Consider the following 27,487-nt stretch of genomic DNA (forward strand, 5'->3'; position numbering starts at 1 on the left):
GCCTGCCAGAATCCTCAGACGCAAGTGGGAAAGTAACCTTACCAGTGACTGTATTTGTGAGTTACAACCTCCCTTCTGATCCTCAGCTGTGTCATGTGACCAACTCTCTGATCTCCAACTGACACAGGACAGGAAGTCAGTTACTTCTCTATCCATTCCTATGAGACAGACAGTGAGGCTCCCATAGGATACATAGAGAAACTGACTTCCTGTCCACACATAAGATGCTGTGTGATTTAGAAAGTCAATGTTGGTCACATGACACAGCTGAGGATCAGAAGGGAGGTTATAACTCACATATACAGTTTCTGGTAAGAAAACTACCTTCACTACAGATTACATCATCAGAGAATAAACATTTGTGGGCGTTCTTCTTTAACAATGCGCTCTTCAGTACTTTATATGGTGGCACCACGAGCTGATACCCTTAGTTATTATGGGTCAGATGAGGCATTCAGTCCAAGAAATGCAGCCAAACAGACCATATGTGAACAGAAGATCTATGTAACTAGTGGAACTAATGCAGTCATAAAATGTCTGTCCACCATCAAAGTGCTGGGATTCTTTGCAACGCAGTGAACTCACATGTTATACTACAAGCACTTCCATGTATGACAATCCCCACAGCCAGCGCATGTGCTCATTGTAAAGCAGGACAGCCTGGGACCCGGCGTCTAGTACCAAATCTACTCTGGCCACAGACACGAAGATAAAAAACGCGGCGGACATGCGCATTCCACTCTTACCGCTGCGGAGAGCGGGCTCCGTCTGCGCGTGCGCACAGCTCAGGTCTGCACCAACACAGGGAGGAGGGGCCCAGCTCTGTGGGGATCATTATTTGGCAGGAAGGCGAGGCCTTATCCTTGCAGGAGAGACCCTAGCACAGTGTATACTAGCAGCCAGCTCCAAATCTGGCAGCGTCTGAAGGGGGGAGGGAAGAGGGAGAAAACGAGAACTGGAGGGCTTGGAAGTTCAGGGGGGGAGCGGAGAGTGAGGCGGGAGCTGCTGTGCCAGAAAACAGCGCTGACGGCATCTGACAAAGGAGGGAGGGGGGCGGCACGGGGGGCACTCGGCCGCACCGGAGCAGTGTCGCAGCCTTCTTGGGAGAAAGTGGAGGGAAACCCCTCTCGTTCTCGAGGTAAGAGCCCATTGTGCGGGCCCGGAGCCCTTTGTCAGTCCGTCCTGTTGCTGCGAGCGCCACACTACTTCAAACTCTCCCCTAGCGCGCGGCGACGCCCCCTTGTGTTCCCCTTCGGGCAGTGACGTCACGGCGGCTGGAGAATGTATGACGTCAGAGAGGCGCTGCTATTGTTCCGCCTGGGTTTGGGAATCTTCGCTTTGTGATGCGTTTGTTGCAGGCGGCATGCGATAGTCGGGCTGGGGGAGGCAGCAGACACACGAGGCGGGGATAGAGGCAGGCACGGGCTGGGTGTCTTGTCTGCGTCTCGGGCTCTGGGTTCCTTTGTCTGCTGCCTTCCGCCCCCTCCCCCTCTCGTCTCTTTCTCCAGGACTGGACCGCTGCAGGTTTGTAAATACTGGAGGCGCACACAACATGGCTGACACCCGGCTGCTTCCTCGCTGATCAACCTGCTGCCCTCCAGCATCCTCTCCTCCCAAGGGTAAGGCTGGCTTTCCATCTGCAGGCATAGGAATGCCAAGTTTGAAGTCTGATGGCAGGCCTCGGTACCCAGTGGAGGGCTTGGGGAGGGGAGGGATGCACCACAATGCGCTGAGGGCTAGCTTAGCATTAGGAGACGTTCTGGCCACTTGAACCCTTCTGCTGGAGATGCATGAATGTCAGGGGCAGGTTCCTTGTGGATTTCCCCATGAAGGAACCTCGGCTTTTGTCATTGCTGCTGCCTGCTAGGGATTCCTTCAAGGCTCCTTGTGATTTTGACCTTGTCGCTGTAAAGGGGTGCTTCTTATGGATGATGAGGGATCCTCTTGGCTGGTTTTGTAGTGACATGTGATCTCCTTCATTGGTTATTGATTAGAGTCTACTAAATAGTCTGAGAAGTTGAGGAAACTTTACAGCACCGTTGGGCTCGCCACCAGAAGGCTGGAGTCTAAGCCAGGAGTGGATCCAAAAGGAAGGAAAGGACTACTACTTTACCTCTCGCTTGTATCTGCCTTTCTTCTAGAAAATCCGCCACCTGAATGGTGGTGGTCTTACGATTAGTGTCTGCTGACATACAAAGTTCTTTAGAATTGAAATGAATAAAAGTCACTAATCTGCTTTAAGAAATCTTCACTGGTTTCAGTGCTGGTCCAGGAAACTCCACTTCAGCATTCGTTCTGACACAGAAGAAAGCATTGCCGTCCCATTTTCTATCTTGGCTGAGGATGAAAGAGTGAGGGGGGCTGGCTCAGCTAATGAAGCGAGCCAGACAGTCGACCCCCTGCACACATGCCGTCTTCGGGAGCAGGACATCTGGGCAGATTTCTTAGTGTATCAGTAAAATTTATTTATTTTTGCTCCTTTTTAAAGGTGTTTTCTCAACGCTGATGGCTTCTCCTCCGGAATGGTCATCAGTATCTGATTGGTCTAAGTCCACCACCCCCGGCGATCACAATGTCTGAAGAGGCCTCCTCACAGCTTACCAAGCTCAGCGCTGTGCTAGATATTGCAGCCCCGTACATTCGAATGGAACTGAGCTGCAAATGGGCCTTGTGATCAATGTCGCTGGCCTAGAAAGATGATGCACCTCAAACATCCAAAAGGCAGGTATTGGCAGTTGGACCCCATCAGATATTGATGACCTATCCTGAGGAACTCCCAGAAAACTCCGTTAACTTGCCTCTCTGGACAGCCCCCCCCTTTTTTTATTTTCCTCTAAGCCTATGGCTACCGATTTTAGAGGGCAGGTCCAGACACTATTTTCCGCATTGCTAATACATAAAACTTAGACCTTTCATCAGTTTAGCCCTAGTCTAATTATGGTCTTGCCTTTTATAGGGCGGCTCCCACTGATGCCATAATGGAGTAAATCTCAGCGAGTGCTTGTAATAGTCTTCAATTCTTTATTTCATATAAAAATAATACATATAACAGGGATGTGTTTCAACCTGTCCAGGCCTTCGACAGGCTGAAACGCATCCATGTTATATGTATTATTTTGATATGAAATAAAGAATTGAAGACTATTACAACGACTCGCTGGGATGTACTCCATTACGCTGTGGTCCTGTGTCCTTTCCATGCGGGTGTGCTCTGGGTCCAAGTGCCGGCTATTTCCTGGATTCCCACTGATGCCATGGGACCTTTTAATTTTACAAAGACCCACCCTGTTCGTCCGCTCTTGGCCCAGTTGATTTTAGCGCCATTATATTATAATGAGCCGACTCAGTTATACTAGGCGGAGACCCGCATCCAATCAGAGCACACCACTCCTAGCCAGGGAGAATGAACTTCTCCCTGGCTAAGAGCGGTGCGCTCTGCTTGGAACGCGCTTCTCCCTGGCTAAGAGCGGTGCGCTCTGCTTGGAACGCGCTTCTCCCTGGCTAAGAGCGGTGCGCTCTGCTTGGAACGCGCTTCTCCCTGGCTAAGAGCAGTGCGCTCTGCTTGGAACGCGCTTCTCCCTGGCTAAGAGCGGTGCGCTCTGCTTGGAATGTGCTCACAGCCAGGTAGAAGAGAACCGCCCCCAGTGAAACTGAGTCTCCGACTAGTATAACAGAGTCGGCTCATTATAATATAAGGCGCTGAAATCATTGGGGGCCGCCCTATAAGGTAAGACCATAATTGGACTAGGGATAAACTGTTGAAAGGTCCTCTTTGAGACGGGCTGCACCAAACTTTTCACAGGGACTCTGGCTTTTGATAAGTTTGGCAAGTAGACATTTTTGATAACTTTACATCAGAATTTTACCATAGAACTGTGACGCAATTTTGTAGCAAAATGTCACATTTTAGGCAACACGCACTTTCCTGCGAAGCCATGCCCCCCTTTGGTCATCTACATGCAGTGGAGTTTTCTAAAACTAGGTGCAGTTTGCCAGAACATCCAGGTGCGCTCAGATGAGTAAATTTGGGCCATCGCCCTGTTTACTGACTGACGCATTTTAGAAGTCAGTTCCGTGCTTGGTAGACTTGTTTGCTGTCCACCTTGATGGCCCTTGCTGATAAATGCACTCTGTATGACCTGTGGGTGCAGGAAACGGACAACTACTGAACAGACTAAATAAGTGCTTGTCTCTCCTAAAGAGTATAGCTAATCTCTGAATAAAATAAACATAATGCTGTTACTATTGTGCAGTAACGTGTTAAAACCACAGTTTGGAGAGTCCTACTCTAAACTGATGTCCTCTGAAATGAAATAATGTCCCCGTCCGGAATCGCTTACAGATGTGCGCTGCTGCACGATCCCACAAATGACCACTCTATCGCAAGAGGGGGCTCTCAAAGACTATAAAGAGGTTATCCCACCAAAACTATTAGCGCAATGAATGGGGCGCTGAAAATTAATTTTTATGTCGCCGTGCAGTGATCTTAAACCATAGGCACACACCAAACGACCTCTATAGCCTGTCCTCTGTGGACATGGCCTTCTCGTTTGGCTGCCATCCATTAAATGCTGGCAACCAAATCCCGTACTCCAAAAACCTCTGCTTTATTGTAGTCTGCACACTGATCCAATAGTAGTAAAACTTACGCGTTTTGGATATACAAATCCTTTAGTCATAGCATGCTTTTCGTGGATTTGCTGCTGATCTCTGGGCATGTCTGGTTCATTGCTTTTCTTGATGCATACATGCTAGTGCATCTTCTGAAGCGGCTGCAGAGTGGACTGAGGCATCCAAAGTACATTTTATTACAACCCTGAAAACGCCTTCCATTTGATATTAAAGCTAATCCATCCCCATAGTTACAAGGAGATCAGAAATGTACTTTTTGTTTCTTTTGGTAATCTACATTTTTGACAAACTAGGTTTACTGGGACACCTAATCCATTCTCTTAAACAGTACCTTCATCCTTGTGCCGAGATTTGATCCTCCTTCTGTGCAGAAAAGACTTGTGTGGATCTCCTAAAAATGGTGCCGTGGCCATAGGCCGCCCCTACATATTAGTCTAGCTCATGTTCAGACAACGGCTATTTCTCCTTCCACTGCTATAACCCTGTGATAGCCGCTTACCTCACCTGAAACAAAATGATCGGGCATGTTGAAATCCAGCAGCTTGATCCTTCTCTCCTCAACATCTACGATCAGAGGGCCCTTACACATTAAACCACCAGCCAGTCCAGCTGAATTTGGTGGCTTACTATAGGTATAGCCATTTTTAGACTCTCGTTTTCATGATAATCCTTTTGATAATTAATTCTGAAGCCATAAAATGTCACCTGTTAGGATTGGAAAAGGCCCTTTTACGTCAGCGCATGCATATTGGGAATAAGCAGGATGTTCCGGATAATTGGCTGATCGTTGAGTATCAGGGACGGCTGCATTAACATGCTGCAGTTGTCTCCTCTATATTAGTTTTTTATACAGAAGATGATTTTATGTGTCGAATAAAATATATGATCACCCAATCAATGTTGATTCCTGAAAATTGCCCTGAAAAGGAGAAGCAATTGCATGTTTAAGTCCCCCTAGGGGGACTTCATTATTTTTATTATATAGAAATTCTAATTGCCCTTTCTCATACAGATATGCGAATAGAAAAATAAGTTATGCCTCCGGGAAAGCAGGGAGTTAAATACAAAAACAAGAAATCTCTAGGTCCTGAAAGGTTTAAGCCAAAACCAGGAGTGGGTACAAAACCTATAAGTACAAATCTTTTGTCATACTATTTCTGAGTTTAGCTTATAAATAGTGATACAAAATACCATACTGACCAGAATATTGTTGTGTAAATGAGGCCTTACGTATATTTGGTAGGGTAGCAAGAGGTTGGGGACAGATCTTTGACAGGGACTATAGGATCAGACTACACAGGGTTTATTTGTAGTCTGTTACCATAGAAAAGCATAGTAGCGTAGACAAAGAGTGATACATTTTATTTTATTTTTTAAATTACAGTTATCAAAATAAAAGCAAACAGTATATAGCAGCACGTATTAAATATAAGAAAAAGAACGGGATCGCACATCCTCAATACTATGCTTTTATCTAATTGCTTCTCGGCACAATTAACATTGCTTCTCAGCACAATTTTTCGTATACCTACCCCTGTGCTACATATTGTACATGAGGCATTAGTATACAATTTGATCAAAAAGCATAGGCCCACTCACCGCAACAAGGTTGCCTCTTTGAATGCGGATGTGCGTTCCAGTTTTTTCTTATATTTTGCACTTAGTATATAGCAGCACCCTGCTGCCAGCACAATGAGACATGCAAACACTGGAAAATTGATTACTATGAAGTGTATTACTGCTGTGCTTGCTATATATGAAAATTTTAAGTTTTGTGCACATTTTTGATATTGTGTCTGGCCCATCTACCAAAGGCAAGGTGGCTTCTACAGATGGGAACCTAACAATATCAGAATTTGCAACGTTGCCAGCTTTATATAAACCTAGCGGAGCAATGAATGTGGAGATCTCTGGATCCATGTAAGGTACAGGGCTGGTTCTAGCTGTTTTAAAGAGATGTCTGATTTTCATTTTTTTACACTAGTCGTGGGATAGTCTTAAAGGGTTTATCTGTGGAATTGATCTTTTGTGGCCACCAATAGTTGTAAGCAAATGGTTCCGAACTTTACAGGATTCTGGGGATTATTTTCATTGTTAAAGATCTAGGACTTGCTCATGCCTTCCTCAGTCTGCACTTGGGACCTCCATTGAAGATTACAGCAAAAACAATGGGCATGCAGAAGCTTTTTTTTTTTTTTTTTTTTTTTTTCTTTTTCTCTGCTAAAAAAAGGATTCCTGAACAGTCCCCATTGGGTCAGTTATGTGCCAAATCCAGGAATTCTGTTTTCGTTGGTTTGTTGATTTAGTTAAGTGAGGAGAACAGTGGAAACCAATAGCGCAAGTATGGAGGAGGCCTTACGGAAGCATTATAATTATAGTTTTGGCATTTATACCTGACTACCTGTATTATTCATGGTATATTATTCTGCTCTACATGTGTGCAGTGCTAGGTTATATCATAACCATATTGTGTCCTTTTAAAACTGACAGTATTTCTATATACACTAACAAAAAGTTAGGGATATTTGGCTTGTGGGTGAAATTTCAGGATGAACCTAAAATGCACTCTAACCTTTACAGGTGAACTTAATGTGACCTTCTCTAAACTTTTGAATGCACATGTCCAACTGTTCAGTTCTTTTTGCACAACTTGCTGTTCTCTAACAAGGAGCTTAACGGCAAAATTCACAACAGGTGTTTGATCCATGAATTGCCGAATAAGTTTCTTGGATCAATTAGAATAGGTATTTAAACAGTCCTCCTCATCATGCTGTTCACATTTTGACATCATGAGACCAAGACAACACCTAATAATTGATCAAAAGTACCTCACCATTGCAAGGCTTCAAGCAAGATGTTCTCAGATGGAAGGGAAACAGGACGGATCCGTTTTCAATTGCACCTTATTGTGTCAGTGAAAAACTGATCCATCCCCATTGACTTACATTGTAAGTCAGGACAGATCCGTTTGGCTCCGCATCCTCAGACGGTCACCAAAACGCTGCAAGCTGTGTTTTAGTGACCGTCTAAAAAAACGCAACGGAGATCAAACGCAGCCAAATTGATGCATCCTGAACGGATTCTTATCCATTCAGAATGCATTGGGGTGCCCCAAAACGGACCAGTTAAGCTGGTTAGAGCCCTGAAACGAATATTACAAGCGGACCCAGAAACGCCAGTGTGAAAGTAGCCTTAGTGTCGGTGTCATCAGCAGGTTGCAACAGACACAGATAAAGCATAGAAGTGGACGTTTTTTGGCTCCATCCCACACTGATGACTTCTTCATTGTTAACAATGCCCTGCAGAACCGGATGATGAATGCCACACAACTCCAGGCACATTTAAAGGAGATGAGGCACCCAAGTGTCACGTCAGACCATTCGAAACCGTTTACATCAGTGTGGTCTGTGTGCTAGACAACCTGCAAGGGTACCTCACCAGACACAGGTGTCACCATCTTACATGGGCCAGGGAGCATCTACGCTGGACAATGGACCAGTGGGCCTCAGTGCTGTTCACTGATGAGTCGATTCACGCTAAGCAGAAATGATGGCCACCAATGATGTTGGAGACGTCAGGGAGAGCGCTATGCATCGGCCACTGTTGTCACAGGATGAGCCCTTTGGTGGTGGTGGTACAGTGTGGGCAGGTGTCTAGTCAATACAGAACTGCCCTACACTATATGAATAGTATAGTGACAAGCCCATACTTCTTGAATACATCATTAATCTAGTCATTGGGCCTCTGCGTGAACAACACAGGCCTAATTTCATCTTCCTAAATGACAATGCGGCAGCTCGTTGAGGTCGCATCATTATAGACTGGGGCACCTCAAATGGAGTGGCCTGCACTTTCTCCAGACCTGAATCCCATTGAAAACCTATGGGATCAGCTGAGTCACCGTGTAGAGGCTTGTAACTCTGTACCCCAGAACCTAAATTTTAACGTTTGTATATTCCATTAATGGCTCACTGACCAATTGGTGAGTTTTGATAATGTGCCGTATGGTAAAAATATAATTAGTATAGTTAGATTGGCTTTCTTTACAGTTGCTATTGCTATATTTAGTTGGACAGACAGGTTCCTTTTAATAGCAGCAGTTGTGGTGTTTGTAGTCATCTTAGCGTACATTCACACGAAAAACAGATACTGTCAGTACTAGTTCATGGCCATTTTTTATCTATGTATGTGTGTGTATATATGTGTGTGTAATAAATATATATATATATATATATATAGTGATCCCTCAAGATACAATGGCCTCAGCTTACAATATTTTCAACATACAATGGTCTTTTCTGACCCATCGTGACTTGATTAGTTGCTGGTCATATGTAAGGACTTGTTTTATATGCTTATTTTTCTTAAATCTTCATTTTCTCTTATCTTGGATGGCATTTTGGGGCTTTGGAATCAATGTATAATATGCAGTATATTACCCCCACCTCGGGTAGTGCCGACAGTTCCTTATAAAAAAAAAAATACATTTGCATAAGAGGAACACTTGCTGTACACTGGAGACACCAGGACCTGACACTCCCAGCATCACATGATGTGATGTCCTAATACTGGGAGCGTGAGGTCCTGCTGCCTCCAGTGTTGAGCAAGTGGGTGAGGTGTTTATTTTTTTATTTTTTTAAAGGATCCATCGGCACTACCAGAGGTGGGGGGCCATTATTTATACTGGGGAACTTGTACTCCTCTCATACACTCGATCCTTAGGGCACAATTTTGGGTGTGACGCGTGCCGTGTCCAAGTATCGCAATGTGACTCATGTTTGTTGTGACTGCGACACATAAATCGCCAAAGATCCACCAGTGTCACACCCAAAATCGGTGAAGCCGTACCCTTTTGTAAGAGTAATAATAACTGGTTGCAACTGAAAGATCGGTTCTGGTCATCTGGGTTAATTCTGCAGAAGGTTTTCCTCAAGCTCTATTCACACAAATGGGAGTCTCTCGGTCTGCCTCGTGTGAATTGACCCTAAATGTACATGCATGGTTGATCTGTCGAGGTGAGAGCTGATGTTGCAGATAAGGCTACTTTAACACTCGCGTTTGGTGCGGATCCGTCATGGATCTGCACAGACTGATCCGCACCGATAATACAACCGTGTGCATCCGTTCAGAACAGATCCGTTTGTATTATCTGTAACATAGCCAAGACTGATCAGTCTTGAACACCTTTTGAAAGTCAATGGGAGACGGATCCGTTTTCTATTGTGCCATATTGTCAGTGAAAACGGATCTGTCCCCATTGACTTACATTGTGTGTCAGGACGGATCCGTTTGCCTCCGCATCGTTAGACGGTCACCAAAACGCTGCAGGCAGTGTTTTGGTGTCCACCTCCAGAGCTGAATGGAGGCGGCACGGAGGCAAACTGATACATTCTGAGTGGATCTTTTTCCATTCAGAATGCATTGGGGTAAAACTGATCCGTTTTGGATCGCTTGTGAGAGCCCTGAATGGATTTCAAACGGAAAGCCAAAACGCCCATGTGAAAGTAGCCTTAGCTTGTATGATCCATTTTTGTGATGTGGCATTTATGTGACACCTTTCTCGCGTGCGCTTGTCATTATGAGCTCTTCTGCAGTTTCCATATACTTTCATGTATGCAGTGTCTGGGACCACCAGTTGTAGGCTGCGTGGATTTATTAGTGCTGTATATGGTTCTCTGACCTCAGGTCAACTCTTGAGATCTTGTGGCTTGAAAAACTTGCTTCGTATTCCAGAAGTTTTTATTTTATTTTTATTTTTGGTCCTTCAGTGTTGTTATGCGGGCAAAACATGATCTCTGTGAGTTTACCATATTCTGTGAATTTGAAGCATTTTTTTAAATCTAAAAACTGCACCACTGTTGCCCATAGGCCAAACACATAAATGGAGTGATCTGCATCCCCACACTCATTCCATGGTCACACAGCTGCTCAATAAATCTGAATCTGCATGGCGGGGATGCTGTTGTAGCAGAGGGAAAGAAAGAAGGTGCTGGAATTCTAGTGGATAAAGCAGACGTCGCTGCCTTTATCGTTCACACGTGTGGAGCCCAGGACACCCCATTGATTTGGAAATATATGAAATACATAGAAGGAAATTGACACCCATCATTTAGTTTATACTGTATCTTAGCAAAAAAATGTAGGCGTAAGAGTCCCATCCCTAAATAAATATCAAGTAGACTATTCCTTAAAGGGATGGTCTGAGCTCCAAACCCGTTTTAGTTAGGTCTTGGAAAGTGTATAACATTAATACAAAAAATTCACCATCACTCCGTTCCATCCAGGCTTGTTTTGTTCCCAGTGGACTGGAAGAGTCATCCCATCTGTGGTCACATGAATTTTTGTTGCCATTCACTGCCCTCAGTGGTGATGTGTCCCCATGCAGCTGGTAGTTATTTATATTTGGTTTATCTTTGCTTGATTATGGGGCGGCCATCTTGCCATAGCTGCCGTTAAGAATATTTTCCCAACACCTCCACAATGGCACTGACAGTAGGGTTTTCCCCCTTCTTATGGACTAGAAGCACATGTTTAAAAGCCCCCTCCCCTTTACCTGCTTCAATGGTTTCATGTCCCTTTAGTATGTGTAAAAGCCTCTGCCTAACAGTGCCAGGAATACTCCTCTTATCACTCCCTTTTTATCCTTCAGAGATCAGAGGGTCTGGTGGGGGGGCTGTAGTGTTCCTTCTTTGTTCTTGGCCTAAGCCCACTGATCGAAGACAGCCTTTTGCTTTATTGTGCAGGCTTCCAGTTGGCGCCCGCACTTTTGCATCAGGCGGATGCCTGCTCATCTGCACCCTGGGATTCTTCTTACCAAGAGAATCCCACGCCCATACTTCTGGTTACATCGGTGATGTAGGCTAGTGCAGGGAAGATGCCTACTTGAGAGTTAAAGCATCCTTTTCTTTAGCAGCAGCTCCTCTCCGGCTTTCCCTGGTGGAGGTTGTCGGTACCGTGCGGCCCTTCCAATCAATCCTCCCTACAACTGGGGATCCCTTACTGCCCTAAACACAGTAATCCTCCTTTCCACTGTTCTAAGGGTTGTGTATCCTCGTGTGCTATTAAAGTGTTGGTACCCTCTGGCAATGTCTCCTCATGGTGCGCCCTCTAATTTGGGGCTCTCTATTTTCCTCCCCTTTTTTTTTTTTTTTTTTTTTTTTTTTTTTTTTTTAATCCCAATATTGACTCTCAATATTGTATGATCTTAGGGCAGCTAAAGTGTGCTATCTACAGAAAGTCCTGGCCACTGCACTCTAAATAACCACTTTGCTCTAGAAGTACTGAAAAAGTTGTTACAATAGAGGCTCCTTGTTAGACTCCTTGAGAACCCTTAGGGCTCTTTCATCCTCTCTATCTCCCTGTGATTTTGTAGTAAAAAGGTCACAAAGTTGTCACTGACTTTGTAGTAAAGTCACAGAGGCAAAGAGCATGATCAATCATGTTAATGCGGCTTGGCTCTTTCACGCAGTGGATTCCATGCACGGGATCCGCTCGTGTTAAAGAGCCCTTATTAAGGAATAGTTAATGCAGCTTGAGACTGTCTCCTTAGCCATCTACTTCTAGTAGATCATTAGTCCTGGACCCCTGTAGCTATGGTATTGATATAAATGAAGTCCTTTTCTTCAGTGTAGACTGATTCCTCTGATGATGATGGGTCTGGCCAGCCTCTATCTTCCGGAAGACACTGAATCTCTTCTAAAGACCTCAAGATCTACTCTGCATACTGAAGATAAAAAATAACTTCAACCCATCTAGGATCAGATGTTTCAGGGCCTCTAAGGAAAGGAAAAAGCTTTACCCATACACCATAAAATTAAGACCTTGATCTCTAGAGAGTGGAGGGACCCAGTAAAAAGGAAATATCCTTTAGCAGAACAAGATTTGTTTCTTTGGGACAAAACCGCAAAAATAGATGTCCAGTTGCCTGTTTTAACAAACAACCTTTTTTACCCTTTGACATTTATGAACCTATTAAGAGAGTCTATGGAAAAAAAATTGAGGGATTACTCAAATGTACCTGTGACACCAACACAGCTATGTTAAGGGCTAACTGCTGTATTTTTGATACCAGAAGCCTTTTTATGGTATTTTAAGGTCCCTTTACACGGGACGATATTACAGCAGATGGTTGTGAAGGAAGTGTTCCTTCTCGACAATCTGCTGTTCACTGGTGGAGACCGGTGCATTTACATGCAGCAATCTCCTCCAGAGGGGGAGGCGCGATCGCTAATGCCATCACTCGTCCCTATACGGTCTCATTGTTTACACAGCACGATCGGCTGCCAGTAAACCATCATTTTCACGTGCGCACAAACGATCAGATTCATCAGTTAATCTGCAGTACATTTACACCGCCCTATCATCGCTAATGATCGTTACTATGAATGCTCGTTAACGATAATCTGTGCGATTCCCTGCCTTTATAAAGTACCCTTATGCCTAATAGGCGCCACCTGTACAGTTCACTTACGGCAGTTATATATTATTCTAATCCTGCCAGTAATGATAAGGAGATATCACCTCTGTGTACAGATAAGACAGGATTCTCCATACACAATAGGTGATTGTCAGAGCTTATCTATCCTTTCCCTGTACAATGAGCTCTGTACATAGAGGTCATCAGGTCCCTTCCTGACCATTGTGTCTATGGCCCATGGGGCTGCCGTAAAGCAATTTTATTAATACTGTGTAAATGCTGTTAAGAACAGCTCAGGCAAAATGGCCGCCCCCATAATAATCTTCAGAAAACTGCAATCGGAAAATAAAGAGCTTAGACAAAAAAAGGATGTGCCTCACTATCTAGTTTTAATTGGCAGATAACATTTTTTGGCAACACATTTCCTTTTAAGAATTGTATGTGTATATATGACGCAAAAAATTAGAATATCGTGCAAAAGTCCATTTATTTCAGTAATGCAGCTTAAAATTAGAATTTTGTGAAAAGGTTCAATATTCTAGACTCAGTGTCACACTCTGGTCAGCTAATTAATCCATACCCCCAGAACGGATCCGTTTGTATTATCTGTAACATAGCCATGACGGATCAGTCTTTAACACCATTGAAAGTCAATAGAGGACGGATCCATTTTCTATTGTGCCAAATTGTGTCCGAAAACTGATCCGTCCCCATTGACTTACATTGTGTGTCAGAACGGATCCGTTTGGTTCAGTTTCGTCAGACGGAGCAAGCAGCGTTTTGGTGTCAGTCTCCAAAGCGTAACGGAGGCATTCTGAGCAGATCCTTTTCCATTCAGAATGTATTAGGGCAAAAACGGATCCGTTTTGGACCGATTGTGAGAGCCCTGAACGGATCTCGCAAACGGAAAGCCAAATCGCCAGTGTGAAAGTAGCCTAAGCTGTAAGCCATAATCGTCCAAATTATAACTAATAAAGGCTTGAAATATCTCGCTTTGCATGTAATGAGTCTCTCATGTGTTAGTTTCACCTTTTAAGTTGCATTACTGAAATAAATGAACTTTGCACAATATTCTAATTTTTTGCGTTTCAAAATAAATGATATACACAGTACAGACCAAAAGTTTGGACACACCTTCTTATTCAAAGAGTTTTCTTTATTTTCATGGCTATGAAAATTGTAGATTCACACTGAAGGCATCAAAACTATGAATTAACACATGTGGAATTATATACTTATCAAAAAAGTGTGAAACAACTGAAAATAGGTCATATTCTAGGTTCTTCAAAGTAGCCACCTTTTTTGCTTTGATTACTGATTTGCACACTCTTGGCATTCTCTTGATGCGCTTCAAGAGGTAGTCACCTGAAATGGTCTTCCAACAGTCTTGAAGGAGTTCCCAGAGATGCTTAGCACTTGTTGGCCCTTTTGCCTTCACTCTGCGGTCCAGCTCACACCAAACCATCTCGATTGGGTTCAGGTCAGGTGACTGTGGAGGCCAGGTCATCTGGCGCAGCACCCCCATCACTCTCCTTCATAGTCAAATAGCCCTTACACAGCCTGGAGGTGTGTTTGGGGTCATTGTCCTGTTGAAAAATAAATGATGGTCCAACTAAACTCAAACCGGATGGAATAGCATGCCGCTGCAAGATGCTGTGGTAGCCATGCTGGTTCAGTATGCCTTCAATTTTTTATAAATCCCCAACAGTGTCACCAGCAAAGCATCCCCACACCATCATAACCTCCTCCTCCATGCTTCATGGTGGGAACCAGGCATGTAGAGTCCACCCGTCCACCTTTTCTGCGTGCGTCGCACAAAGACACGGTGGTTGGAACCAAAGATCTCAAATTTGGACTCATCAGACCAAAGCACAGATTTCCTCTGGTCTAATGTCCATTCCTTGTGTTCTTTAGCCCAAACAAGTCTCTTCTGATTGTTGCCTGTCCTTATCAGTTGTTTCCTAGCAGATATTCTACCATGAAGGCCTGATTCACACAGTCTCCTCTTAACAGTTGTTCTAGAGATGTGTCTGCTGCTAGAACTCTGTGTGGCATTGACATGGTCTCTAATCTGAGCTGCTGTTAACTTGCGATTTCTGAGGCTGGTGACTCGGATGAACTTATCCTCCGCAGCAGAGGTGACTCTTGGTCTTCCTTTCCTAGGGGCGGTCCGCATGTGAGCCAGTTTCTTTGTAGCGCTTGATGGTTTTTGTGACTGCACTTGGGGACACTTTCAAAGTTTTCCCAATTTTTTGGACTGACTGACCTTCATTTCTTAAAGTAATGATGGCCACTCGTTTTTCTTTACTTAGCTGCTTTTTTTCTTGCCATAATACAAATTCTAACAGTCTAGTCAGTAGGACTATCAGCTGTGTATCCACCTGACTTCTCCACAACGCAACTGATGGTCCCAACCCCATTTATACGGCAAGAAATCCCACTTATTTAACCTGACAGGGCACACCTGTGAAGTGAAAACCATTTCGGGTGACTACCTCTTGAAGCTGATCAAGGGAATGCCAAGAGTGTGCAAAGCAGTAATCAAAGCAAAAGGTGGCTACTTTGAAGAACCTAAAATGACATTTTCAGTTGTTTCACACTTTTTTGTTATGTATATAGTTTTGATGCCGTCGGCGTGAATCTACAATTTTCATAGTCATGAAAATAAAGAAAACTCTTTGAATGAGATGGTGTGTCCAAACTTTTGGTCTGTACTGTATATGTACACGCACACACTTAGGCTACCTTATCACCTGCGTTTAGGTGCGGATCCGTCTGGTATCTGCACCTATAATGCAAACACTTGTATCCGTTCAAAACTGATCCGTTTGCATTTCCATGAACAAAAAAAATTAACATTTTTATTTATTTCTTTGTTCATGGTAATGCAAACTGATTCGTTTTGACTTACATTGTAAGTCAGGACGGATCCGTTTGGCTCAGTTTCATCAGACGGACATCAAAACGCTGCAAGCAGAGTTTTGGTGTCCGCCTCCAGAGCGGAATGGAGGCAAACTGATGCATTCTGAACGGATTCTTATCCATTCAGAATGCATTGGGGCTGAACTGATCCGTTTTGGGCCGCTTGTGAGAGCCCTGAAACAGATCTCACAGGCGGACCCAGAAACGCCAGTGTGAAAGTAGCCATAGATGTTATTCCTGCCTGTGATATTGCGATAACTACAGAAAATCGATCTCTACAGTATGGGAAGTATCAGCATATTGTGAGGCTCCTTTTATACAAGCAGAAGAATTGCCTGAACTTGCAGCATTTGTATTTGTTTAATTTTTGCTTTTACTTCAATGATTGATCGTCCATTCAAACCCCTCCTCTCACTTTGTGTGTCGGCAGCACATCCCCTTTTTTCCAAACGATCATTTTTATGCCGCTATACCAGAGAGAGTTCCTGTTTAGGTCCTAATGGACTGGAAGCTGTTTAACCTTGCATTCAGTGGGGATCCAACGGTTTGCGGCATTATCCAGCTATGCCGGATACGGTGAACTCCAGCCAAATTTCACAATGCAGTTGCGAAGGAAGTCCCACGAGCGCTTATCTACACCTTCCATCCTTCATTCATCTGGAGTATATAAACCACGGAACTAGTTGTGAAATAGATTCCTGCTGAGTATGTAAATGCCTTGTTTTTCTCCTCCGTCTTCCATGCTTGAGCAGTAATGTGTAGCCACAGCATTACACACACCAGAAAATTCCAATGAGCGCTTACTCCATTGTAACAGAAAAGTCATTTTTTTCCATGCACCAGTTTACGAGCTGCAGAAATTCACTTCTGTGAGGAGTGTTCAGGCTTGTATTCGTTACATGAGATGTTTTCTGTCTGAAGGCTTGGTGATTTTCCTCTGGGTCCTAATATTAAAGAAAGAATAGAATATGTAATACTCGTGTTATGCTCAGCACCACTACTACATATATATGATTTGCTGTGCCAGCTGGCAGTAGCCATTTCTGAAAGAAGCCGTTCAAAAAAGGAGGGGGGGGGGGGACCCAAAAGGGCATCTTGAGGTTTTGTCTGAACAGCACAGCGAGAAACGTGGCATGGAACAGTCTTCAGTAGTAAACTGCCTGCTGCTGGCACATGTGGACCCAGGTATATATATGTCCCAATGTTTAGTTCCTTCTGGCTCCCAGACCTTCATCATCCTATGTCTGTGTCCAGTTCTTTATTCATAAGTGCTGTCCGCCTGGTGCAGTGTATGGCTACATGGTGACACTGGTCTCGGCCAGGTTCACTGAGTAGCGCTGATCCCCTGGAAATGAATGGGTGCTGTGCCCGTTGCCAGAAATCCAGCAGTGTTGGATTTCTTGCTCCGGGTGCGCCGATCACATTCATTTCCATGGGATTGGCGCTACTTGGTGAACCTGGCCATGGCAGCTGCCGCACGACCAGTGTCGCCATACTCTAAATAATGGGGGGCCTCCTGAAGTACTTTCTTTAGTGGGACATGTTTTCTCAGTTCTCATAATATGTGAAAGATGTCACTTTGTCACCTCTGCTGACATGAGATCACAGTTTGTTTTATTGCAGTCTACTGTTATTCCTCCTGGCAGTGTAGTAATAATTTGACATCTGGTTCATACCATTCCCCTTGATGTTCAAGTATGTCCCTATGGGACTGTGATACCTAATCAGTGTACTCCATCTCCGGCAGTCCTGTTGAGACGGATTAGAGTGGTAGCATGCCTGCTCGACCTGCCAGAAGGAAGAGAGAGGTAGTTGCTGTGGCTCCATGTACAGTTAAAAGGATTGGTGGCCCTCCTGACTCCTTTCTTGTTCCTGCAAATTGACGCTGTCGACACTGATTGGACTGTCAGTTTATCAGACCCCTCCCAATCTAACAGTTATGCCCTATCCTTCGGGTAGGTTTAGCTTCTAACCAGAAAATCCCTTTAATTGAGTTTAATATGGTTTAACCGCATCCGGCTTCATCTCGCCCTCTCCTGCAGGGCAGAAAGCAGACAAAGGCTGTCTTATGTCAGAGCTGTGTGCTCCACCTGCTTCGGTCTCCACAGTTTTACAGCTGCAGCTTTTCATGTACAATACCTTAAACTCTCCAGCCTATTCCACACTGATTGTATCTTAGCAGGTTTGAAATGCTGCGTTATTTCTAATAATGATGGAAAGTGTTTGGTACATGCCTGGAGGGTATGTCCACATGGGACGGAGAGGCATTCTGTGGATGCCGCAGAAAATTCTGTGGCAAAATTCAAATGTTTTACATGTGGATTTTAAAACTGATTTCACCCCATGTATTGCATAGGGTGATATCTCCAGAAAGAATGTTTAGTGCTCACATTAAGAGAAACAAGAATATTGCAGGTTTGATTTTTTTTTTTTTTTTTTTTTTTTTTTTTTTTTTTATGGCTAACAAAAATAGAAGTAATGATGTTACATAGCGAGCTTTCGAGACATCCCCAGTCCCTTCATCAGGTGTACTACAAGAATATATGAAGAAACAGAAATATATATATATATACAGACATGGGGGAATGAATGGACATTTCAAAAATAACGGAACATCAAATCAAAGATCTTTTAGAAAGAGTCCTAAATTATCTTACAGATAAGGGGTGTGAAAGTTTTATGGTCTCTAAATTGAAGACTCTTTTTAGATCTTGTAGCGTGTCCTAAATCCTGGGGTAAACGGAGCCTGAAAGAGAAGGTTCATCTTATAGTATGCTTTGATCTGTCTCTGAATCCCACTGATCATTAGAACAATGTGGCCTCTGTGCTCCTCTGGTATCTTTGATTTTTGTAGAGCCAGTGGATTGACTGGAAGAATTTCAATCTTGCGTTGGAATGATCAGTGGGGTTGGAGGACACAGACTGACCAAACTGGTGGCATCTCATGACACATTAGCAGATATTTTAAGGTTGGAGAATCTTGCTGGAAATACATGTCTATTTGCTGTGGAATCTGCAGCAGAAGATGTAGACTGAGACCTGCAGATTGTACCCCACTTCTATATCTGCATAGCTTCCTTGGCTCTCGCATAGCTAGGAGGGCCTGCTTTTCATTAGTTCTTGGACATTGCTTGAAAATGTACTTGCTCCCTAATTTCTAGTACTCCCCTAATAGACTATTACTTCCTTTCACTTGCCTTCTCTGTGGATACTCATGAAACCCAGGTTCAAGTCTTTGTGTCCCTTTTGCTGTAAATGATTTGACAGGTGCTCCGCTTTCTTGTTTACTTGCTTATATAGAGGCACCTATTTTCTTTTTGTATTTTTTGAAATCCCTGAGGAAGAGATCGAGAGTCTTCTGGTGAAAAGAGGTATTTATAGCTTCGAAGTGAAATCTAATACGGAAGGAGCATTCGGGTATTCCCACCCTGCATTTCCCTGGATGTTGGTTTTTCCATGTATCTTGAGAAAAACATAGCTGTTTGTAATCTAGTATGTTAGAACTCAAATGTAGACCGTGATCTGTGGTACAGTGTCACTTTGTGGGGAATTTACAGGAAAATTTACCTATTCTGTAGTTTTACTGAGGAAAATGACGTGACTGAAGGGTGGATCGTTTAGCACATGTGTAAATGGAGCATTATCAGATAAGCTCTTCAAATGATTTTCACCAGGGGATCCTGCTCTCATGGATGGGGTCATGACTGTTGTCATGGACACCTGATTTGGTGGGTAACTGATTAAAAAGTGGAAAATTTTGCAGTTTTGGCTTTCTCAATTGATTTTTAGTAAAGAATGTGATCTATTACTTTACTTGAAAAGATGAGATGGGAAGGTTCTGCTAGCTACCGCTAGCAGGGATAGACGACGGATCCTTAATATTGCTAGGCAAGCAAAGCAGGAAAGGGAGGTAGATGTTATTGTCCATCTTGGGACAAACGATCTGGCTTGCAATGAGGTTTCAAAGGTGAAAAGCTTTTCACACACTTGGAAAGGATATACGGGAGGTTGCATCAACTGTTTAATTCTCTGCAGTTTTGTCTGTGCATAACCTTCAGCATGACAGGAAGATGCGCATTAAGCATTCAATGTATGGCTTGGTGAATGGTGTCTGAACCAAGGGTTTGGCTTTGTGTCTCATGTTTAGCTCTTGTTGGAATGGAAAAGAACTGTACAAGAAAGATGGTTTGCATCTTTCTCTCAAGGGAACGAATGTCCTCTGTGAACAGTTCCAAGTATTTGCTAAGAAGCATTTAAACTTGGAAAGGGGGGCAAAAGAGTGATAATCCAGCAGTCCAACTGTCCCCCGGAACAATGCCAGAAGATGCCAGTAGCACAAAGGTTAAGAAATGACCAGCTCAGATTCTGGTCTACAAATGCTCGCAGTTTAGGGAATAAGATCAATGAACTTGAGGCTATAATGGCATCTGAGAATATAGATGTAGTGGCTGTTACTGAGATGTGGTTCAAGGGGAGTAATGACTAGGATATATACAAATACCAAGGTTCTCTCTGTACAGAGCAGGCAAGAAGGGGGAGGGGTGGCCCTGTATGTGAAAGATGGCATCAAATCTAATTTGATACAAGTTAGCGAGAACAATTTAGAGTCAGTTTGGGTTACCTTGCAGCTTGATAATCGTAAGGTAACTCGTGTAGGTGTGATATATAGACCACCTAGCCAAGTCAATGAATTAGATAATCTACTAGTTGAGGAAATAACTTCCCCCTTCAATATCATTTTAGCTATCATTATGGGAGACTTCAATCTTCCTGATGTAAACGGGAAAACCAAAATAGCTAGTTCTGCCAGGAGTACAGATATTCTAAATTCCCTACTGGGATTAAAGCAAGTAGTTGAGGAGCCAACCCGGAAGGAGGCCATTTTAGATTTAGTATTCACACATGGGAATTTGGTATATATTACTGTAGGGGAAAGCTTTGGATCTAGTGATCACCAGTCGGTGTAGTTTACTATAAGTACAGTGACCTGAGTCACACCACACAAAAACAAAAGTTTTAGATTTTAGAAAGACTAACTTTTTTTCTAAAATTAGATTAGTGGTATACGAGTCCCTATCAGATTGGAACAGTTTCATTGGAGTCCAGGAGAAATGGGGCTACTTAAAAGTGGCACTATTGAAGGCAACAGAAAATTGCATTAGGCTTGTCAGTAAAAGCAAAAAAAAGCAAGAAGTGGCCAAAATCATTAAAAACAAAAAGGAATTATAAAAAAAAATAAAGAGGATGACTGGCAAATTTATAAGATTAGGCAGAGCGAGGCCAAACAAGTTATAAGAGCTTCTAAAGCACAGGCAGAAGAGAAAGTGTCTGTCAGGGAAAAAAAGCGATAAGGCATTCTTCGGATACATAAATGAAAAACGGAAACTAAAACAAGGAATTGCCAAATTAAAAAGAAAAGGAAGGTATATGGAAGAAGATAAAAACTAGCTGACTGCCTCAATGAATACTTCTGTTCAGTTTTTACAAAGGAAAAGGACCTCAGTTAGGAAAGGAGACTAATGAATCTTTTGATGCATGTGTCTTTTACAGAGAAAGAGGTTCTAAGTCAGCTGTCTAAAATTAATACAAATAAGTCACAGGGGCCTGATGGGATACACCCAAAGCTATTAAAAGAGCTCAGCGGTGAACTAGCAAAACCATTAACAGATTTATTTAACCAATCCCTGGTAACAGGAGTTGTCCCAGAAGATTGGAAATTAGAAAATGTTGTGCCCATTCACAAGAAAGGTAGTAGGGGGGAATCGGGCAACTATAGGCCAGTAAGCCTGACATCAATAGTGGTGAAATTAATGGAAACCATACTTAAGGAGAGGATTGTGGAACCTCTAAAATCCCATGGATTGAAAGATGAGAAACAGCATGGGTTTACTTCAGGGAGATCATGTCAAACTAATCTTTATTGGGTTTTTTTTTATATTTTTTTTTTTTATTGGGTGACGAAAATAATAGATGGAGGAGGTGCAGTAGACATCGCTTATCTAGACTTTAGTAGGGCTTTTGATACTGTCCCACATAGAAGGCTTATCAATAAATTGCAGTCTTTGGGCTTGGACTCCCATATTGTTGAATGGGTTAGGCAGTGGCTGAGGGACAGACAACAGAGGGTTGTAGTCAATGGAGTATATTCAGACCAAGGTCTTGTTACCAGTGGGGTACCTCAGGGATCTGTTCTGGGACCCATATTGTTTAATATCTTTATCAGCGAAATTGCAGAAGGCCTCGATGGTAAGGTGTCTTTTTGCTGATGACACAAAGATTTGTAACAGGGTTGATGTTCCTAGAGGGATACACCAAATGGAAAAGTATTTAGGAAAACTAGAGGAATGGTCAAAAATCTGGCAACTATAAAATTTAATATTAAGTGCAAGATAATGCACCTTGGGCTTAAAAACCCAAGAGCAGAATATAAAATCAGTAATACAGTCCTAACCTCAGTATCTGAGGAAAGGGATTTAGGGGTCATTATTCCAGAAGACTTAAAGGTAGGCAGACAATGTCATAGAACAGCAGGAAATGCTAGCAGAATGCTTGGGTGTATAGGGAGAGGAATTACCAGTATAAAGAGTGAGATGCTCATGCCGCTCTACAGAGCACTAGTGAGACCTCATTTGGAGTATTGTGCTCAGTACTGGAGACCATATCTCCAGAAGGATATTGATACTTTGGAGAGAGTTCAGAGAAGAGCTACTAAACTGGTACATGGATTGCAGGATAAAACTTACCAGGAAAGATTAAAGGACCTTAACATGTATAGCTTGGAAGAAAGACGAGACAGAGGGGATATGATAGAAACTTTTAAATCCATAAAGGGAATCAACAAGCTAAAAGAGGAGAGAATATTTAAAAGAAGAAATACTGCTACAAGAGGACATAGTTAGAGGGGCAAAGGGTTAAAAGTAATATCAGGAAGTATTACTTTACTGAGAGAGTAGTGGATGCATGGAATAGCCTTCCTGCAGAAGTGGCAGCTGCAAATACAGTGAAGGAGTTTAAGCATGCATGGGATAGACATAAGGCCATCCTTCATATAAGATAGGGCCAGGGGCTATCCATAGTATTCAGTATATTGGGCAGACTAGATGGGCCAAATGGTTCTTATCTGCCGACACAGTCTATGTTTCTATTTGCTTGCTTGGCTGATTTACATGACTGGCGGCGGCTCCCCTGACTAGAACTGACTGTCAGTGGTTTATGATGCAGTCAGTTCCTATCTGATCATGGGTCTATTGTGATGTATTGTGGAGGAACTGCCTAGTCTCCCCAGCATTTCCTTGGCAATTTGGATTGGCAGAATTTCTTTTATTTTCTTTGTAAATGTCAGTAGTAATATTGCGAGAGGGTGAAAAGAACTGGTCCCATGTTGAACGCATGACTGGGTGGGACCACCTGCATCACGGGTCATAGGAATTAACTGTGTTCAGAATAATGCTGCTTGTCAAACCTCGTTGAGGAACCTCATGCCGTATTAGTTGCCAGAACAGCTATCTAGGACGTAAAATATGTAGCATTATTATAAAACTGCATTAATTCCATTGCATACATAATATATCAACTTAGTGAAATGGTTCTTCAGTCGTATCGTAGCCGTGTCAACGTTACGGAACGTTGTCCATGTTTGACCGGTTGTTGAAAGGCTCTAGACTGCTACTAAATTGGTCTGTCGTGGGACCCGAGTAATGGGAAGCAGCTAGAATCCAGGTATGGTTGGTCAGTTCCTGTTGTTACATCTTCTTATACTTATTACGTGTTTTGCGGTGCTAAGCTGTCATTGTAGATGGAACATGGACCCCTGTCATGTACAAGCTCTATTGCTCAGTATAATTTAACATTAGAAATGTCAGTCTGCATTTTGTTGGCTCCTTTTTTTTATGTGCCTTTAAAAAAATCCAGGCACATCAACTGTTGGGGTCCATTCACACGTCCGCAAATGGGTCCACATCCATTCGGCAAGAAAAGGAACTGGTGCGGACCAATTCATTCTCTATGGGGTCGGAAGAGATGCGGAGAGCACACTGTGTGCTCTCCGCATCTGCATTTCCGGAGCATGGACCCGAACTTCCGGGCCACGGCTCCACAAAAAAATATAACGTGTCCTATTCTTGAACACCATTGAAAGTCTGTGGGACGGATCCGTTTTCTATTGTGCCAGATTGTGTCAGAACGGATCCGTTTGGCTCAGTTTCATAAGAGAGACCGCTTTTATCAGAGGTGTCCGCCTCCAAAGCGGAATGGAGACTGAACGGATGCAAACTGATGAATTCTGAGCGGATCCTTCTCCATTCAGAATGCATTAGAATGCAAACTGATCCGTTTGGACCTCTTGTGAGAGCCCTGAACGGCTCTCGCAAGCGGAAAGACAAAACGCCAGTGCGAAAGTAGCCTTAAAAGTTTGTTGCCCTTGAATACCTCCTCCCAAATAAGATGAGATGCAATTTAGAAAAATTGCGTTATTTCACAGCATGGCCTTCTAGGAGTGTGAAGATTGTGGCTGTTTTTTACTATTTGTCCCTCTTTGTATCGCACTGATGTAATGGCAATGTCTATCAGTTGTCACAGATGGTAATTAAAGCGTCTTTCGAATAATCCATGTTCCCTAGTGGATAAGAGTGATTATCCTATACCACAGTATAGTGTTTCTCATTAACCTGAAATCTGATCGCTTTTCTGTGTACGAAGGATCTGTTGTGGAACTCCCCTTTTCCCCATTTATATTCTTGACTTTGGTACATGGCTAGATATTTGCCTTGGCGTCAGCTGTGAAGGTCTTTTTAAATGGCTTTTAAAGGGGTTTTCCACAACTGCGAACATACAAAGAGCGTTCTGTAAAGCTATTATACATAATGCAGCAGGAACAGATGACTACCCCCAATTCTCCTATTTGTGGCACAACCCTTTAGTGTGAGCAAAGTATATGGAGTTGTCATTTTTACTGGAAAAAGTGAGCAAAATCACGCTCCAAATGGAAGTAAGCTTTTCCACAGCTCTCACCAGTTACAGCAGTGATTATGCATACCTCTCAGGCCAGAACACGTGGGGAAAGCTAGTAAAATAACACTCTTCAGGAATGGGCTTAAAGGGGTTGTACAACAGAATTTTTATTTAACCATATAGGAAAAAAGTCACACCATTTTTCCCTAATTTTCCGTTCCAGTGCTGCTCCAGTTTCCACTGTGTTTTACTTCCTGGTATCGGCTTAAAATTCCAGGAGTCCCTGCTATGGTTAAGATTAACCTATAGAATGCAAGCTGCTGGCAAAGAAACAACTTCGTGCACATCAGCATTCATCCTTTCCGTTCTCCTACTCCATTATAGGGGCAGGAAAAACAGGACGGATTCGGCACACAACTGAGCCTACGGACTCCATAGACTATAACCTGTTAGGTTTCCTCCCGGAGGAAGATTTTTGAAGCGGAGATAAAAATCCTGCATGCACTACTTTTGTCTCCGCACCAAAATCATCTTCTGAGCGGAAACCTAATGGACCCTATTATAGTATATGGGGTTCGTAGGCTCAGTTTGGCTCAGTTATGTGCCGAATCCATCCTTTCCGTTTTTGCTGCCCCTATAACTGAGTAGGAGAACGGAAAGGCTGAACGCTGACCCGGGACCCCCGCCGATCAGCTGTTTGAGAAGGCAGCGGTGCTCCAGCAGCGCCATGGTCTTCTCACTGTTTACAGCCGGCCCTACTGGCGTCTCGACTAGTATCAACTAGCGTGGGCAGGGCTAAGCTTCATTCAAGTGAACAGAGTTACGTCAGTGGGCCGGCGGTAAACAGTGAGAAGGCCGTGGCGCTGTTGGAGCGCCGCTGCCTTCTCAAACAGCTGATCGGCGGGGGTGTCGTACCCCCGCCGATCAGAAGCTGATCTATCCAGGATAGATCATCAGTTAAATGAAAGTGCAGAACCCCTTTTAATTTATAATTTACGGTACATTTATAATATACTAGTGCCTAATACCAATTTGCACCACCCCTCCCCCACCTCAGTGACTGAGTGAGTAACTACTCCAATAAATAACATAGTATTAGATGAAAGAAAATAAAATGACCTTTTTTGTAGTCCAGAAGAAAAGGTGGCAATCTGGCACACAAGCGGCAGAGCAGACTTGGGCGGCACACGGCACTGCAGCCACTCCTCCAGACAGCACTACTTCAGGGCCGGGACTTCAGCTCCTCTGCAGAAGTCCCGCAATTTGTGCGCTTGACTTGTTTTGCTGCGCGGAGCCGTGAGACTTCAAGACAGCTTGGGGGCGCTCGCGCTGAGCGCATTATCGGCAAGGTTAGATACCGAAACTTAGAAAATCATGAATATCGGCCGATAACATCTGTAAATCCGATAATCGGTCGATCCCTAGTGATGGGGCACATGTACATAATTAGGGACTGGGTAGTGACAAGAGGCAGGCTGGAGGCCACTGTATATTACACACAGGTGTCTTCCCCACTCAACAAAACTGAAGATTGACTCTCCTTAACCCTTTCAAGACCAAGCCATTTTTCACCTTTGTGACCAGGCTTAATTTTGCAAATCTGACATGTCACTTTGTGTTAATAACTTTAGAATGCTTTTATTTATCCAAGCCATTCTGAGATTTTCTCGTGACCTCTCGTACTGAATGTTAGGGGTAAATTTGGGTCAATCAGTTTCTATATTTATAAAATATCCCAAATTTACAGAAAATTTTGGGGGGAAATTTTATTTTCTAAATTTGAATTTCTACGCATTAAAGTCAGATAGTAATACCTCATTAGATAGTTTTTACTTTTAAGATTCCCTATATGTTTACTTAATGTTGGCATCATATTGAATATTACAATTTTCAAAACCGACTCTCTGAAGGACCAGTTCAGTTCTGAAGTCACTTTGTGAGGCTTAGGCTACTTTTACACCTGCGTTGGGTGCGCATCCGTCTGGTATCTGCACAGACGGATCCGCACCTATAATGCAAACAATTGTATCTGTTCAGAACGGATCAGTTTGCATTATGAAGAACAAAGTTAAAACAAATCCGTCCTGACTTACATTGAAAGTCAATGGGGACGGATCCGTTTTCAATTGCACCATATTGTCAGTGAAAATGGATCTGCCCCTATTGACTTACATTGTCAGGACGAATCCGTTTGGCTCTGCATCGCCAGAGTGGAATGGAGGCAGAACGGAGCCAAACTGATGCATTCTGAACGGATTCTTATCTATTCAGAATGCATTGGGGCTGAACTGATCCGTTTTGGGCCGCTTGTGAGATCCCTGAAACGGATCTCACAAACGGAATTCAAAACGTTGGTGTGAAAGTAGCCTTACATAATAGAAAACACCCATAAATTACCCCATGTTAGAAACGACACCCCTCCAATTACTCAAAACTGGTTATAGAACCTATGTTTATCCTTTAGGTGTTCCACAAGAATTAAAGGAAAATGGAGGTGAAATTTACAATTTTCAGTTTTTGTACAGATTTTTAATTTAAATCTAATTTTTCCTATAACATAGCAAGGGT

General features: G+C 43.2%; 1 protein-coding gene across 4 annotated transcripts in view; it reads left to right on the forward strand.

Annotated features, from left to right (window-relative positions):
- The first annotated feature begins 663 nt into the window (after positions 1 to 663).
- The window catches only part of SPIN1 (spindlin 1), a 62,442-nt gene continuing 35,618 nt past the window's right edge, over positions 664 to 27,487 (forward strand). Inside the window, exon 1 of one of the 4 annotated variants that reach the window (XM_044287552.1) lies at positions 664 to 1,138. The gene's annotated coding sequence lies outside the window, so the exon portion shown is untranslated. Of the gene's footprint in view, positions 1,139 to 1,311; positions 1,620 to 27,487 lie in introns of those variants that run through there. The other 3 variants (XM_044287577.1, XM_044287561.1, XM_044287569.1) reach the window with 3 other exon arrangements.

The sequence above is a fragment of the Bufo gargarizans genome, chromosome 1 (genome assembly GCF_014858855.1).
Source record: "Bufo gargarizans isolate SCDJY-AF-19 chromosome 1, ASM1485885v1, whole genome shotgun sequence".
Lineage (NCBI taxonomy): Eukaryota > Metazoa > Chordata > Amphibia > Anura > Bufonidae > Bufo > Bufo gargarizans.